Source organism: Pan paniscus, chromosome 7 (assembly GCF_029289425.2).
Source record: "Pan paniscus chromosome 7, NHGRI_mPanPan1-v2.0_pri, whole genome shotgun sequence".
Taxonomy (NCBI): domain Eukaryota; kingdom Metazoa; phylum Chordata; class Mammalia; order Primates; family Hominidae; genus Pan; species Pan paniscus.
The window spans coordinates 92,162,214-92,175,020 of NC_073256.2; positions in this window are offsets into that span (position 1 = coordinate 92,162,214).

Below are 12,807 nucleotides of genomic sequence, written 5' to 3' on the forward strand. Positions count from 1 at the left end.
CATGCTAAACACACACAAACACACACACACACAAACACACATACACACACGAGAAAGAGAGCTAAGAGTCTTATAGGTTAACTTGACCACCATTTCTTTGATATAATTTAAAAAATGAAGTCCAGGGAGCCTAATGGGTTGACAAATGTGGCACCTTAATTGGTGAGAGAGCTGAGCCTGAACCCCAGGCTCACTAACCTTCCATCCATAGAGGTTTCCACAGCCTCCAGCCAAGAATCATAGGACATATTCTGCCAAGAAGAAAACCGAAAGGAGAGACTCCCAGCAATGCCCATGTGGGACTCAAAAGGAGGAGGAAGCCGCCCTACTGCAATGTTTCCCGACTTTTAGATTTCATGGAGCAACAACATTTCAAATAAATATATAAGTTCCATCACTGGGCTGCCAATATTTTAATTTCGCCAAGAAAAGACATTTTAAAACAAAGGCAAAAGAAATATAAATAACTTTCACCACAATTTCACCCAAAAACAGACACTGCCATATCAAAGTTTAGGACACTCTTACTATGGACTGAAGTCTGCTCTATGAAAAATTCATCTTATTGCGGGCTTTTTTCTATTTAGCTGAGGATTAATGCATGCTTTATCCTGCACCAGCACTGGGCTAATGGCCAAGATTTAGAAACTACCGTAATATGGGAATAAGCCCTAAACTAAGTATTAGAGGACCAGGCTTTAGTCACTCACTATCACTCAAAGACTGTGCGACACGGGCCCAACTCTGAATCTCACACTAGCTAACTTAGATTTCCAACCAGCTCTAGAATTCTAGCATTCTAGGAAGAGTTAAATATCTAAATCAGACCAACACTACAGATGCCACCTGAGAACCCAGGGATTTCAGAAAGCCTGTTTCCCAGGTCTTGTCCTTTCAAGCCTCAGGGGAAAATATGGGCAAGTGGGAAATAATAGCTGCTCAACCTGGCATGACACACTTCACATAAGTCCAGTAGTAGCTTTAAAGTCACAGTACAGGAGATAAAAAGTCAGGCTGATCAGAACTGTTGATATTTAAATTCTCAATTGCCCTGTGCCTTTTTTTCCTATGGTAACTATGATTTCTGACATCATATTGCTCCTATCTTTGTAGTAAAAAATGGCAACAGAAGAAGGAAAGAGGAGAGAATGGGGAGCAGACACTAAGGTGTAGTGAAAGGAGGAAAATGAAGGCTAAGTCTAATGATGTGAATCCTATTTGCAACTAAGCCATGTCAGACACTGCTCTTTACAAAGAGTCTTCAATCTCAGAGTCTCTGCTGGTACATTCAACCCCTTGTGTGTCCATAACTAAAAAATATAAGTAGGGGGATGGAATAGAACTTTGCAATGCATCAACAGAGGAATCCTATTTCATCCTTCTTGTCCAGGGCCCTGCAGAGGGAAGACTGAAAACCTGCACATTCAGTTAAATCTTAATGAGGTCTTTAAAAGTTACTTTGGATCAAATACAGAGTGAAACTGCAGAGATGAAACCACAGGAAACCTAGAAACAACAAGGTGGAAGCAGATTTAACTAAGAATTTCCTTCCCTCAGTCTTTTTTAGTCACATCCATAATATAATTACAGCTTAGCATTTGCATTTAATTATATAGTGTTGAGAAACACTCTGAATTTTATAGCAAAGCTGAACCAAAAAGCTTTATTGCCAATTGGTTTTGTAGTTCCAATGCGGGGAAGGAATTGCAGAACAGGCAAATACAAATCTTGGCTAAATAGAACAGAATGAAGATGTTTATGGTCATGCCAAGCATAGACATATTTGCACAAATATGGTACAAATAAACAAATGTTACAAATTTGCTTAGGCAAATAGAAAACTCTCAGTAAGTGTTAGGTGTTATCATCATCATATTTGCAAAAAATGATTCAAGAATTTGTTGGTTTTTTTTTTTAACTTCCATGCCAATAAAATAAAATCTACAGAAGAGTTAGTGTAAGGCCTTCAAGCTACCTTTTTAAGGAAAACCCACAGCGTTCAGTTGAGCCATATACACCTTCTTTGGTGTTATTCCACTTCCTTTTTTTCCATCCTAAACTCCAGAGGTGTTAAAAAGAGGGTAAGGTCTTTCCTTGGGGTGGATTTTGTGGTACCAACCACAGGAATTTCGCATGACTTTAGTGCCTAAGTAATTGCTATCATGAAAATTCCTGATTTTTCAAAAATAAATGATGCATAAAAGGCACATAAAAGTTCAGTTAATAAGTCCCAATGCGTTCAAGAACATATCATAGCTCAGCCAATGGAACTAGTTTTTTATTCAGTGGAGACCTCTTAAATGCATTGCCTCAGTGCACAGTAAATCTATTCTTTTAGCAGGTTTATTCCTTTATCTGGTAGTCAATTAAATAGCCTTTCATGAAATGTAGCAATGACATACATTTGTGGAGGGAGGTATATTCTTATAACTTGTCTGATTATCTTCAGGCTTTAGCATGTATTATTTATGAGTGTTATTTCTTGAGCAGGTTTATGCCTTCATCAAGTAATCATGAACACATTTTAAGTATAAATATGAGTCCATAGCAACTGGAAACCACCATGGTTTTAACCAGGTTCATTCTTGCACAAATATCTCATTCAATTTTGAAGAAATTGTATTTTGAGAATAAAATTTATTTTGTCATTTTCCCTCCTCACTTTCCAAATTGTAATACCTCTACTACAAAGAAAAGCAATCATCACTGTTGCATGCATTCAATTAAATATTTCTAGCTATAGAAATGCCATCAGCTTATTTCAGACATCTAAGATGAACTGAAAGAAAGCTTTTAAAATGCAACAGCTCTATGATAATTCTTCAACCTAAGAGGAACTTTGCAGAATAAATATCAGAAAAATGTATTGACACACTTTCGTGGGTGATAGAATGTAATCAGATTTTTGATGTTTGGCTGTTAGATTTTTGTTGTTGCTTGTTTTTGTTAAAATTTTCATCTGACCAATGAATCACTTTTTCTGTTGTAAAAATGGTTAAAAATGGAAAGTTATTATTACTCTATTTTCAAAGATGGAATCTTTAGCTAAATTTTTAAAAATTTATTTTATGCATGAAACAATTGAAATGTTAGATGAATCAAGAATTAAAATCTTGTCTCTAATCTTATTATTAAACCAGCATTTTAGGCAATCATCCTGTGTTTAATTGAATATTTTTTGAATCATCATTATTTTGGAAATAATTAAAATAACAACATGGTTGGCTGGTATTATTTCCTATACTACTATAATCTTTAAAGGTATGAATTAGCTGGTCTTGAATTAAGGAATATTATGATCCAGTAATGGTATGACATTCTTTTTTATGACTATAGCTCGGGTTATAATGTGACAAGGAAAAAAATGTAATGTTTCCAAAATGACAGTTTCTTAGATTTGTGTTGCCTGAGGTAGTTCAGCTGAACAATAAACTATAATTTGATTGATGGAAAATTGAAGTGGTCCATCTAATCTGCCAGTCTAGCCTACCTCGGCTTGGTTTTGCATGTATGATGATGTATCACACTTTTAGAGATAATGTTGTTTGTATTAGACAGGAGATTTCTTCTGCCACATAAAAAAGAAGGACTTTATTGCACACAAGTGATCAAAATATTATGCCATAGATTAACATGGAATCAAATTTGTTGGAGTATAAGTATGTAAGTTCAAATGTAGAAGACTAAATGATATAAATAAAGCCTCAGAATACAGTTACTGGTTGGAGAAAAATTAGCCATGTACTGATGGTAGAATTATTAAGTCTGGGGAAAGGTTACATCTGCACCTAGAAAAGCAATCAGATTATAGCTATTCAACCTTTTTTTTAAAATAAATTGCTGCCTTAATCAAGATAAATCTTATACACATCAATTATATTAAGACTCCTAAGCTCTAGAGTAAAAAATGTATTTTTTGTATTATAATTTAAGTTCTGGTTTACATGTACAGAATGTGCAGTTTTGTTACATAGGTATACACATGCCATGGTGGTTTGCTGCACACATCAACCCGTCATCTACATTAGGTATTTCTCCTGATGTTATCTTTCTCCTAGTCCCCCACCCCCTACAGGCCCCGCTGTGTGATGTTCCACTCCCGGTCTCCATGTGTTCTTATTGTTCAACTCCCACTTATGAGTGAGAACATGTGGTGTTTGGTTTTCTGATCTTGTGATAGTTTGCTGAGAATGATGGTTTCCAGCTTCATCCATGTCCTTGCAAAGGACATGAACTCATCCTTTTTTATGGTTGCATAGTATTTCATGGTATATATGTGCCACATTTTCTTAATCCAGTCTATCATTGATGGACATTTGGGTTGGTTCCAAGTCTTTGCTATTGTGAAGTGCCGCAATAAACATAGGTGTGCATGTGTCTTTATAGTAGAATGATTTATTATCTTTTGGGTATATGCCCAGTAATGGGATTGCTAGGTCAAATGGTATTTCTAGTTCTAGATCCTTGAAGAATCGCCACACTGTCTTCCACAATGGTTGAACTAATTTATACTCCCACCAACAGTGTAAAAGCATTCCTAATTTTCCACAACCCCTCCAGCATCTGTTGTTGCCCGACATTTTAATGATCAGTATTCTAACTGGCATGAGACCGTATCTCATTGCGGTTTTGATTTGCATTTCTCTAATGACAAGTGATGATGAGCATTTTTTCATGTCTGTTGGCTGCATAAATGTCTTCTTTTGAGAAGTGTCTGTTCATATCCTTTGCCCATTTTTTGATGGAGTGTTTGTTTTTTTCTTGTAAATTTGTTTAAGTTCTTTGTAGATTCTGGATAGTAGCCCTTTGTCAGATGGACAGATTGCAAAAATTTTCTCTCATTCTGTAGGTTGCTGTTCACTTGGATGATAGTTTCTTTTGCTGTGCAGAAGCCCTTTAGTTTAGTTAGACCTCATTTGTCAATTTTGGCTTTTGTTGCCATTGCTTTTGGTGTTTTAGACATGAAGTCTTTGCCCATGCCTATGTCCTGAATGGTATTGCCCAGGCTTTCTTCTAGGATTTGTATAGTCCTAGACCTTACGTTTAAGTCTTTGATCCATCTTGAGTTGATTTTTGTATAAGGTATAAGAAAGGGGTCCAGTTTCAGTTTTCTGCATATGGCTAGCCAGTTTTCCCAACACTATTTATTAAATAGGGAATCTTTTCCCCATTGCTTGTGTGTGTCATGTTTGTCAAATATCAGATGGTAGTAGATGTGTAGTCTTATTTCTCAGGCCTCCGTTCTCTTCCATTGGTCTATATATCTGTTTTGGTACCAGTACCATGCTGTGTTGATTACTGTAGCCTTGTAGAATAGTTTGAAGTCAGGTAGCATGATGCCTCCAGCTTTGTTCCTCTTACCCAGGATTGTCTTGGCTATATGGGCTTTTTGTTCCATATGAAGTTTAAAGTCGTTTTTTCCAATTCTGTGAAGAAAGTCAGTGGTAGACTGATGGTGACAGCATTGAATCTATAAATTACTTTGGGAATTATGACCATTTTCACAATATGGATTCTTCCTATCCATGAGCATGGGATGTTTTTCCATTTGTTTGTGTCCTCTCTTATTTCCTTGAGCAGTGGTTTGTAGTTTTCCTTGAAGAGGCCCTTCACATCGCTTGTAAGTTTTATTTCTAGGTATTTTATTCTCTTAGTAGCAATTGTGAATGGGAGATCACTCATGATTTGGCTCTCTGTTTGTCTGTTATTGGTATATAGCAGTGCTTGTCATTTTTGCACGTTGATTTTGTATCCTGAGACTTTGCTGAAGTTGCTTATCAGCCTAAGGAGATTTGGGGCTGCAATGATAGGGTTTTCTAAATATACAATAATGTAATCTGCAAACAGAGACAATTTGACTTCCTCTCTTCCTGTTTGAATACTCTTTATTGCTTTCTCTTGCCTGATTGTCCTTGCCAGAACTTCCAATACTATGTTGAATAGGAGCGGTGAGAAAGGGCATCCTTGTCTTGTGCCTGTTTTCAAAGGGAATGCTTCCAGTTTTTGCCCATTCAGTATGATATTGGCTGTGAGTTTGTCATAAATAGCTCTTATTATGTTGAGATATGTTCCTTTGATATCTAGTTTATTTAGAGTTTTTACAATGAAAGGCTGTTGAATTTTGTTGAAGGCCTTTTCTGCATCTGTTGAGATAATCATGTGGTTTTTGTCATTGGTTCTCTTTATGTGATGTATTACGTTTATTGATTTGTGTATGTTGAACCAGCCTTGCATCCCAGGGATGAAGCCAACTTGATTGTGGTAGATAACCTTTTTGATGTGCTGCTGGATTCGGTTTGCCAGTATTTTATTGAGGATTTTCGCATTGATGTTCATCAGGGATATTGGCCTAAGATTATCTTTTTTTGTTGTGTCTCTGCCAGGCTTTGGTATCAGGATGATGCTGGCCTCATAAAATGAGTTAGGGAGGATTCCTTCTTTTTTTATTGATCGGAATAGTTTCAGAGGGAATAATACCAGCTTCTCTTTGTACCTCTGGTAGAATTAGGCTGTGAATCCTTCTGGTCCTGGACTTTTTTTGGTTGTTAGGCTATTAATTATTGCCTCAGTTTCAAAACCTGTTATTGGCCTATTCAGAAATTCAACTTCTTCCTGGTTTAGTCTTAGGAGGATGTATGTGTCCAGGAATTTTTCCATTTCCTCTAGATTTTCTAGTTTATTTGCATAGAGATGTTTATAGTATTCTCTGATGGTAGTTTGTATTTCTGTGGGATCAGTGGTGATAGCTGCTTTATCTTTTTTTATTGTGTCTATTTGTTTCTTCTCTCTTTTCTTCTTTATTAGTCTTGCTAGGGGTTTATTTTGTTGATCTTTTCAAAAACCAGCTGCCGCCTTCATTGATTTTTTGAAGGGCTTTTTGTGTCTCTATCTCCTTCAGTTCTGCTCTGATCTTAGTTATTTCTTATTTTCTGCTAGCTTTTGAATTTGTTTGCTCTTGCTTCTCTAGTTCTTTTAATTGTGATGTTAAGGTGTCAATTTTAGATCTCTCCTGCTTTCTCTTGTGGGCATTTAGTGCTATAAATTTTCCTCTACACACTGCTTTAAATGTGTCCCAAAGATTCTGGTATGTTGTGTCTTTGTTCATTGGTTTCAAAGAACTTCTTTATTTCTGCTTTCATTTCGTTATTTACCCAGTAGTCATTCAGGAGCAGGTTGTTCAGTTTCCATGTAGTTGTGTGGTTTTGAGTGAGATTCTTAATCTTGAGTTCTAATTTGATTGCACGGTGGTCTGAGAGACAGTTTGTTATGATTTCTGTTCTTTTACATTTGCTGAGTAGTATTTTACTTCCAATTATGTGGTCAATTTTAGAATAAGTGTGACGTGGTGCTGAGAAGAATGTATATTCTGTTGATTTGGGGTGGAGAGTTCTGTAGATGTCTATTAAGTCTGCTTGTTGCAGAACTGAGTTCAGGTCCTGGATATCCTTGTTAACCTTCTGTCTTGTTGATCTGTCTAATATTGACAGTGGGGTGTTAAAGTCACCCATTATTATTGTGTAGGAGTCTAAGTCTCTTTGTAGGTCTCTAAGGACTTGCTTTATGAAGCTGGGTGCTCCTGTATTGGGTGCATATATATTTAGGATAGTTAGTTCTTCTTGTTGAATTGATCCCTTTACCATTATGTAATGGCCTTCTTTGTCTCTTTTGATCTTTGTTGGTTTAAATTCTGTTTTATTAGAGACTAGGATTGCAATCCCCCCACTTTTTTTTTTTTTTTTTTGCTTTTCATTTGCTTGGTAGATCTTTCTCCATCCCTTTATTTTGAGCCTATGTGTGTCTTTGCACATGAGATGGGTCTCCTGAATACAGCACACTGGTGCATCTTGACTCTTTATCCAATTTGCCAGTCTGTGTCTTTTAATTGGGGCATTTAGCCCATTTATATTTAAGGTTAATATTGTTATGTGTAAATTTGATCCTGTCATTATGATGTTAGCTGGTTATTTTGCCTGTTAATTGATGCAGTTTCTTCATAGCGTTGATGGTCTTTACCATTTGGCATGTTTTTCCAGTGGCTGGTACCAGTTGTTCCTTTCTATATTTAATGCTTACTTCAGGAGCTCTTGTAAGGCAGGCCTGATGGTGACGAAATCTCTCAGCATTTCTCTGTCTCTAAAGGATTTTATTTCTCCTTCACTTATAAAGCTTAGTTTGGCTGCATATGAAATTCTGGGTCGAAAATTCTTTTCTTTAGGAATGTTGAATATTGGCCCCCACTCTCTTCTGACGTGTAGGGTTTCTGCAGAGAAATTCACTGTTAGTCTGATGGGCTTCCCTTTGTGGGTAACCTGACCTTTCTCTCTGGCTGCCCTTAACACTTTTTCCTTCATTTCAACCTTGGTGAATCTGACACTTATGTGTCTTGGGGTTGCTCTTCTTGAGTAGTGTCTTTGTGGTGTTCTCTGTATTAATGCCTTGCTAAGTTGGGAAAATTCTCCTGGATAATATCCTGAAGAGTGTTTTCTAACTTGGTTCCATTTTCCCCATCACTTTCAGGTACACTAATCAAATATAGATTTGGTCTTTTCACACAGTCCCATATTTCTTGGAGGCTTTGTTTATTTCTTTTCACTCTTTTTTTCTCTAACCTTGTCTTCTCACTTTATTTCATTAATTTTATCTTCGATCATTGGTATCCTGTCTTCCACTTGATAGAATCGGCCACTGAAGCTTGTCTATGCTTCATGAAGTTCTTGCACTGTGGTTTTCAACTCCATCAGGTCATTTAAGCTCTTCTCTACACTGGTTATTCTAGTTATCCATTTGTCTAATCTTTTTTCAAGGTTTTTAGCTTCCATGCGATGGGTTAGAACACGCTGCTTCAGCTCAGAGAAGTTTGTTATTACCAACCTGCTGAAGCCTACTTCTGTCAACTCATCAAACTCATTCTCCATCCAGTTTTGTTCCCATGCTGGTGAGGAGTTGTTTCCTTTGGAGAAGAAGAGGCATTCTTGTTCTTGGAATTTTCAGCCTTTCTGCTCTGGTTTCTCCCCATCTTTGTGGTTTTATCTACCTTTGGTCTTTGCTGTTGGTGACCTACGGATGGGGTTTTGTTGTGGATGTCCTTTTCATTGATGTTGATGCTATTCCTTTCTGTTTATTAGTTTTCCTTCTAACAGACAGGCCTCTCAGCTGCAAGTCTGTTGGCATTTGCTGGAGGTCTTCTCCAGACCCTGTTTGCCTGAGTATCACCATCGGAGGCTACAGAACAGCAAATGTTGCTGCCTTATCCTTCCTCTGGGAGCTTTGTCCCAGAAGGGCACCCACCTGTATGAGGTGACTGTCAGCCCCTACTGGGAGGTGTCTCCCAGTCAGGCTACAGTGGGGGTCAGGGACCCACTTGAGGACACAGTCTGTCCATTATCAAAGCTCGAACGTCATGCTGGGAGAACCACTACTCTCTTCACAGTGATCAGGCAAGGATGTTTAAGTCTGGAGAAGCTGTCTGCTGCCTTTTATTCAGATATGCCCTGCCCCCAGAGGTGGAATCTAGAGAGGCAGTAGGCCTTGCTGAGCTTCTGTGGGCTCCGCCCAGTTCAAGCTTCCCTGCCGCTTTGTTTACACTCTGAGCACAGAACTGCCTACTCAAGCCTCAGCAATGGTGGAAGCCCCTGCCCCTGTCAAGCTCCATCATCCCAGGTCAATCTCAGACTGCTGCACTAGCAGCGAGCAAGGCTCCATGGGCGTGGGACCCACTGGGCCAGGTACAGGAGGGGATCTCCTGGTCTGCCAGTTGTGAAAACCATGGCAAAAGTGCAGTATTTGGGCAGGAGTGTACCGTTCCTCCAGGTACAGTCACTCATGGCTCCCCTTGGCTAGGAAAGGGAAATTCTCCAACTCCTCGCACTTCCCAGGTGAGGTGACACCCCGCCCTGCTTTGGCTTGCCCTCCGTGGGCTGCATCCACTGTCCAACCAGTCCCAATGAGATGAACCATGTACCTCAATTGGAAATGCAGAAATCACCCATCTTCTGTATCGATATAGCTGGGAGCTGTAGACTGGAGCTCTTCCTATTTGGCCATCTTAGAAGCACCTCCTAAAAAAAGTATTTGAAAAATAATAAAAGGGCAATAAACATCACTAAACACTTAACTACATGTAAATTCAAACAACAAATTGGTAAGCAAAGAACATGAGGCTATGTATAATTAACTGCTGAATATTGATGATTGTTCATATTTAACCATGGCAAATTGAAATTAACATTCCTTGGTTAATTTCTGAGCATAATTTTGAACAAGATAGTTTTAATTCACTTCTACTACTAAGGGACAGTCAAAACAACTTTGTGAATTTTGTATACAATTTAAATAATAATATAAAAAAGTGTATCCCATTATTTCTGTCTTTAAATTGCTATAAAAAATTGAATTTATAGAGAGGTTTTATGTTTACTTAAAATTTAATATTCCGGATAGTAATATATCTTTAATGAGACAAGTGATATATTTTAAAATAAAAATTACAGTATTGGAAATTTTGTATGACAATTTCTTCTCTATTCAAAATGAGCAACGGTTATTAGAAAGGAAACTACCAAAAAATTTGGGGATTCAATATCATTTCTGGACTATACAATTTATCCAAAATAACCATGGAAACATTTTTTCACTTATCAATTAAAAAACATTTTAAATATTTATTAACATTTAAAAAGTCACCGTCACCAGTTTATTGTGAAATGAATGCTCATTTAACATGGGTGGAAGTGCAGGCTATTATGACCTTTCTGGAAAGCAATTTGAAAATGTAAACATCATTACTTTAGTACTTGCAATGTTTCAGGAATTGTGCTGTCCATGTATTTGCTCAAGTATAAACTTTATATCAAGAGCCATAAAAACTTTATATCAAGAGCCATAAAAATATTCATAACCTCTGACTCATTAATTCCAATTTTTTTATTATTATATTTTAAGTTTAAGGGTACATGTGCACAACGTGCAGGTTAGTTACATATGTACACATGTGCCATGTTGGTGTGCTGCACCCATCAACTCGTCATTTAACGTTAGGTATGTCTCCTAATGCTATCCCTCCCCCCTCCCCCCACTCCACAACAGTCCCCGGTGTGTGATGTTCCCCTTCCTGTGACCATGTGTTCTCATTGTTCAATTCCCACCTCTGAGTGAGAACATGGAATTCCCTTTCCTAGTCAAAGAAAGGGCACCTGGAAAATTCCAATCTTTAAAACAGATCTTAAGAAAATTAATGTAACATGAGAGAGATATATATGTATATTGATTGCAACACTACTAACATAGGAAAAATTGAGGATAACTATCATTTTCAATAATTATTTAATTATGCTATATTCTTTTGATCACATGATTATTCAGTCATTGAAAATTATTTTATGTAAAATATTTTGTAACATGCAAATTGTTTATAGTATGTTAGGTTAGAATAAACAAGAAACAAAATTGTACTCATTACTTATATTAATAGCAAAGTATGCAAAGTTAGCATAGCAAAATATTCTAGGGAAACAGTTTGTGGAAACATAGTTTTACTCTTCTTTTACTTTTCTATATTCCCAAATATTTTTCGATCAGCATGCATTACTTTCATAATTGAATACTTTCATAATTGGAAAAAGTCACGAGCCCTATTACTTTGATTTTATCCATACTTGCTTACCTTGGCATACAAGGTCCCTTAGAAGTGAGGGAAAAAGCATGAACTACAAGGTCAAATAAGCCTGACTTGCAACGCCAGCTCCACTGTTTTCTAGCTATCTGGCCCTGAACAGGTTATATAAACTCTCTGGGATTCAGTTTCCTCATATATAAAATAAATTCATCAATAACCCCATATAAAAGATTCAAAGATTAGAGACTGATCAACATTAACTTTAAAGAGGAAGAAGGTCCTAGGAAGGAATTCAACAAGAACATAATGTTTACTGAGTCCTGGAGGAAGAAATGGCTGTATATATCTGACTTTTGCAGGATGAGTTGGCTGTATATATATATATATGTACATATGTGTGTGTATATATATATATATATATACACTGTATATATATACAATTGGCTATATACATATACATATATGTATTTATGTATATATATCCGTATATATATATACGTGTATATATGTATCTGTATATATATATACGTGTATATATGTGTATATATACACGTATATATGTGTGTATATATGTATATATATACGTGTATATATATATCTCTCTCCAAGCAGAAGGTACAGAATGAAAAGGGATAAGGGGAAAGAGCCAGAATGATGTAGTCTGGAACTTGCTCCTAGCCTCTTAGTATTGCAGAGCAGTAGCTGTAAAAGAGGTACTCACTTGGCTGAATGTAAGTCTTGATGTTATAATATTAATGAGATATTCTAATTTAGAAATGTCCTTAAATTTGTGGATTTTCCCCAAGTTTAGGGATCACTGCCTTTAGACATCAATTTTCAATTATTTTAGTTCCTAAATTAATTTACTTGTCTTATTCTGGAAAACTGTTTAGTTTTCCCTCTCATGGAATTAATAAAACATAATTGAATTATGGAAATTGAAAGACAAGAGACATCACATTATCACCAAGACTACCATCACCTTCAATGCGCAAGAGAAAGGAGACTCATATTTAGAATTTGCCACAATGTTTGATGTCTCCATAACCATATGCAACATGAAGGATTGTTTGTTTGCTCCTATAACTACCCAACTAATACATCTCTCCTTGGAATTTAAACTAATAACCTAAGTAATATTCCATTTTAGAAAATTTAGCATTTATTGTTTTTCATCAGTTTTTGCTTCTGCC